Source organism: Somniosus microcephalus, unplaced genomic scaffold (genome assembly GCF_052327205.1).
Source record: "Somniosus microcephalus isolate GS21.2 unplaced genomic scaffold, FLI_Smic_1.0 unresolved_chr4, whole genome shotgun sequence".
In the NCBI taxonomy this organism is placed as follows: Eukaryota; Metazoa; Chordata; class Chondrichthyes; order Squaliformes; family Somniosidae; genus Somniosus; species Somniosus microcephalus.
The window spans coordinates 8,196,864-8,202,458 of record NW_028225182.1 but is presented as its reverse complement, the minus strand read 5'-3'; the positions used below and the strand labels follow the sequence as shown (position 1 = coordinate 8,202,458).

General features: G+C 48.1%; 1 non-coding gene across 1 annotated transcript; it reads right to left on the bottom strand.

Moving 5' to 3' along the window:
• Positions 1-2,990: 2,990 nt before the first annotated feature.
• Positions 2,991-3,064, bottom strand: trnak-cuu (transfer RNA lysine (anticodon CUU)). The gene has a single exon. It is a non-coding gene; the product is annotated as a tRNA-Lys (tRNA).
• Positions 3,065-5,595: the final 2,531 nt, after the last annotated feature.

Below are 5,595 nucleotides of genomic sequence, written 5' to 3'. Positions count from 1 at the left end.
TGCCTGTTAACCTTATCGGGAACAGGCCACCTGTTCAACGTTCAACAGCAAACCCAGAAAGACAAATAAACAGAAAGATGTGTCTCTCAGCCCCGGTGGCAAAGGTGCAATGGATGTTAATCCAAATAAATCCCCCGTGAGTCTGTGTGCATTGGCTTCCTTATAAAGTTTGTATTTGAAATGTGCGGGAAAAGTGTAAAATTATGAAAACATCCTGATGGCCAGTACGGGGATCAAACTCGCGACCTTGTCCTTATCAACACCAGGCTTTCACCAACTGGGCTAACCGGCCACAATGCTCTTGTTGGCCAGGCTCGAACCCAGGCTGCGAGATTGTCTTTCAGCCTCACACTGGGTGACCGAGTTACTGCACAATCATTGAACACACCACATCGGTTAAACATTGTTAACTGTTCGTATATACAACTGGGCAGAGTGTAAATCGAAACCAACAGAAAGACAGCTCTATGGTCTAACAAACCTCATTCTAAAATTTATTATCGCACCACAGCCCCTCCCACAAACACTGCTCCGGTATAAGAGCAGACGGCGGGACCCCGACTGGATTCGCACATGCAGCGGACGGTTGGAGCCGGATCCAGCATGTCCGATGTGGTTTCACTCCCATTCGTTTGAGAAACGCGGCAACAGGAGCGTAAAATTTCTCCTCATTCACTCCTCTTGTAGTGGAGGAGACAGAAAGTAACTAAAACCTACCGAAACCCGGGACCTTTAGATCTTCAGTCTAACGCTCTCCCAACTGAGCTATTTCGGCTTCACATCAAAAGCAGTATACTGTTGTTCTTTTGGAGATTTTTCTATCCCCGGGTGGAATTGCCCCTCTCGCTCATTCCTCACTTCGGGCAATGTGACCCGACCAGATCTCGGAGCTCAGGTTGTGTTAATGTAAAGCTGCAGTGTTGATAAAGATACAATGCTGACACAGCACGGGGGACCTCACTGTGTTGGACACAGCGTGAAATGCAATGACATGTTCAAATAAAGTTACAGAGCACAACACATGTTTAAAATTCCCTGTTCTTTTCTCCACACTGATGGGTTGTGAAGGGAGAGACGGGCCGAAGTCTCACTGAGCCGCACTGATCACGAGCCAAATCAAGTTCAATCTTCAGGTATGGTGCTGAGCCCGACACAGAAGTGAAAATGCCCGTGGTTCTTAGTTCCTCACGCAGTGGGCTACTGAGCAATACAGGAAGGGCTAATGAACATCTTAATGCTCAAGTTATCACAGGCCACGGATTCTCTGATTATAGGCTTGCACACGTTTGTATGTTTCAAAATTTGCATTTTTCACACTGGCAATGAATTAATCGATAGCCGTGCCTGTGATAAGCTAAGTTTGTTGGGAGGTGCAGTGGGCAAGAAGATACACGGAAGACTGATGAAAACCGTGACTGCCCTTACACTGTGAGCTGCAGTTAAATGTTGGCAACATTTAAAGTCAGCCAGTCTAAATTTGACAGAAATCAATTCCTGCTGACTTTGAAACAGCACGCATTTTACAGAAATCAAGGATGTATATTTTGTATCGATGTATGAAGAGTGATGTTGAGCAGCGGTGTGGAATGTTGAATCAGGGGCGGAGCATTGCTCCGTATGGGTGCGTTGCATGGTGGCAATTCAAATAGCCCCAAAACGCACTGTTCCCTGACCGGGAATCGAACCCAGGCCGCGGCGGTGAAAGCGCCGAATGCTAACCACTAGACCACCAGGAAAGCTGCTGCCAGCCTCCTGGCAGCAAGCACATCAATGCAGCTTTTCATGCCTGCTCCTTTGCAATTCAGATCCTTTCGCGCCAGGCAAACTGTTCGGACAAAATTATATTTTTTACATGAGAGCACAACAGACGTGTTCGCGAAAGCTCGGCACCAAGTGCGGGTAGGCATCCACTTGAAATCGATTTCCTCCTGTGTTTTTCTCTGGATGTTGTCTCTCTCGGTGCGGGGCGAACAAATCATTGATGCATTTGTACTTCATTGGTTCCAGTGATGAACGATTGCCGTTACGTGGATAGACCAGAGAAGTTGGAGCTGTTCTCCTTAGAGCATAGACGGCTAAGAGGAAATTTGACAGAGGGTTTTAAAATCAAGAAAACGATTAGATAGAGTAAATAAACAGAAAAGATGGATGAATACAAAAGACAAAGCTGAAGTGTCTGTAACCATCCTGAGAGAAGCCAGACTTCATTCAATTCGATTAATTCCAAGCGATATTAAGAAACAGCTGAGCTCATTAGTTACAGCAAATGCAATGAGCTCCGACAACACTCCGTCTGCAGCACTAAAAGCATGTGCTCCAGAACTAGCCACGCCTCGGGGAAGCGGTTGTGTTAAGAGATTGAGTAAACTAAGCCTGTAATCTCTTGAATTCGGAAGAATGAAAGGGGATCTCATGAAGCATGCAAAATTATTACACGGTTTGATCGGTTGGATGCTGGGAGAATGATTCCCTTGGCTGGGGAGCTAGAACCAGCGGACACAGCCTCAGGATAAAGGTTAGGCCATTCAGGACTGAGAGAAGACATTTCTTCACACAGAGAGTGGTGAATCTTTGGAATTCTCTTCCCCAGAGTGCTGTGGAGGCTCAGTTATTGGCTATATTCTAAACAGAAGTGGGAAGATTTCTGACTGGTAAGGGCATCAAGCGATATGGCGATAGGGCCGGTGAGTGGAATTGAGGCAGGAGATCAGCCATGATCTCATTGAATCCCCTGCACTGCTTAAAAATCTGTTCCATTACCTTTTTTTTCCAGTTCTGACGAAAGGTTATCGACCTGAAACGTTACCTCTGTTTCTCTCTTCACAGATGCTGCCTGACCTGCTGAGTATCTCCAGCATTTTCTGTTTCAATTCATATTTCCAGCATCTGCAGTATTTTCTCAGTTCGCATTTCTTTCATTGTGCAAAACAAGGATATCGCTTAATTAATGATGCTTTGAAAGCAACATAAAAGTTTAACAAAATAACGACCGCCCAACGTGGGGCTCGAACCCACTGACCCTGAGATTAAGAGTCTCGTGTTCTACCGACTGAACTAGCCGGGCCTATTGAAGCAACACTGCCTTGTCGCTGATTGCAGTGAGGAACCTTGTGGCTCCAGCCCAGTCACAACAGCATGTCTGAGCTGCGTTTCTGCAAACTACGAAACAAGTTCTCCAGAAGCCCTCGGCGTTGTAGGGGGTTTCTCTTGCTCGATCTGGTCTCCTGCCAGGTTTCGTGCAATAATTACCCTTGAGTGGATCGACCCACTCCCCCTACGGTTCTAGACCTTGGACTTAGATCAGAGAACAGTAGTGCAGAGAAAGAACTGAATAGACCAGGTTGAATAGCACGAAATGGATGCTTTTATTTTTAAACAGTTTGAAGCATTACGAAATACATGTCATAGGCACAGATTAAAGTTACTACAATCATACACAAATTTATGAACTTGACTCTATGGAAATGGGGAACACACGGCAAATCAAAAAAGGGGAAACACATTACAAATACCCTTAACTCCCTCCCCTATACCGAAACTAAGTTTCAACCTGGGGAACTTGGGATCATGCTCACCACTCTCGAAATCGCGAAAAAAGGGGGGTTCGCAGCCTTTTGGCACCGCTTTCCATCGTCACGTGTGTAGTGCATGTAACTGTTCTACCTTTAAGAGAACTATTGTATGTAACCGTTCACCTTTAAGAGAACTATTTTAGGTGTGGCACTACTTTATCTTGGCTGCTGTATACTGTAATACCGACGGTGACCACACCAGTATATAAGTGCTGTGTCAGGATTTATTGGGCAGATTCGCCCTGACCTTCGAATAGTAAAGTCCTGTTAAAGTTACTCTTGTAGTCTGTGTATTAATTCGCCATAATACCTACAGACTTTACAGTAGCGACGAGTTCGATCTTACCCTGCGGCAACAATACTTCCGAAGCAGTTAACGAGCGTCGAGAAGAGGCACCCGCCCTCGTCGTACTGCTGAGAGATAACTCAAGTCTGCAGAGCAAGGAAGAAGGAAGAATTCAGACACGAAGCCTTCCATCAGCAACAGGCACTGATTGTCCCTTCTGCCACGGTGGTGAGTGAGCCGATCAGCACAAGAAGCAAGTTGGCCACGGTGACTGTCAGTAAAGGGAAAATAAAAAAATAAACGGAGGATAAGGGCGGTGAACTCGACCACAGTCAGGGGAAAGGAGCCGGACAGAAGTCGGGCCCAGAGGCGCTGAGACTGGGGCAGCGTGGAGCATGGAAGCCGTGGTACAAGCGGGCTGGGAGACGCAACGGCGTCGTGAGACAGCTAGACCGCGATCGGCGAAAAAGGCCGGGCAGCTACCGAGGCCATGAGGCACTGCGACCGGGATCGTAAGGCGTGGGAAGATATAAAAATAAATAAACCGCGGGGAACTCAGCCGCAGCCGGGGAGGAAAGCACCGGACTACGAGAGGGCTGGGAGGTGCGATTGAAGTGAAAAAGGCCAGGCAGCGACCGAGGCCACGAAGCGCTGCGTCCGGGATCGTAAGACGCGGGAAGATATAAAAATAAATAAATCAAGGAGAACTCAGCCGCAGCCGGGGAGGAAAGCACCGGACTGTGAGAGGGCTGGGAGGCGCGATTGGAAGCCGCTGAGGGAGAGACAGAGCCCGAGCGAGCGGGAGAGACAGAGCCCGAGCGAGGGAGACTGAGCGAGGTCCAGCCAGCATCTGAAACTGTTCGCCATCAACGGGTTGTACCCAGCGCCGGTAGCCCTGCCGAGAAAAGGGAACAACAGAGCCCGAGCGAGGGAGACTGAGCGAGATCCAGCCCAGCAGCTGAAACTGTTCGCCGTCAACGGTTGTACCCAGCGCCGGTTGCCCTGCCGAGAAAGGGGAACAAGAAACGCACTGAAGCTGACGCGCAGGCTGCGAACCCTGAAAGCCAGCGGTCGTCGCCCGAGGGAAAAGCTTACCCCTCCCGCCAGGGGAAGAAATGCGGGAAGCCGCCAGTAGGCGGGGAAGACGACAGAAGTGGGAAACCGCCATTTTGAAAGTGGGCGGGGGCAGAAGACAAGCGCAGGAAACCGCCATTTTGAAAAAAAATGTTAAAGACAAATTTTGTGTTTGTTTCGCAGAAAGATAGTGAGAGATAGTGAAGATGCCTAAGCATGGTAACATCAACAACTTCGATTCCGAGGTGGAAGATTGGGCCACGTATGTAGAACGTATCGAGATATATTGTGAGGCCAATAATTTAGCAGATGATGATGAAGCTCTCACCTTATTAAACGCAATGGGGGCAAAGACATATGGGCTATTGAAGCATCTTCTATCACCAGCTAAACCGGCGGATCAGACTTTCGCTAATATTGTTGCTGTCCTGAAGGGTCATTTGAACCCCACACCACTGATGTTGGCGGAACGATTCAAATTCTATGCGAGAACGCAACGGAAAGAGGAAAGCAACGCGGAATACTTGGTCGAACTGCGTAGACTAGCGAAATACTGCCAGTTTGGGGAAAATCTGACAGAGGCATTGAGAGACAAGTTCATGTGTGGGTTGTCGAAGGAAGGACCACAAAAGCGTCTGCTAGAAGAGAACGATCTCACACTTG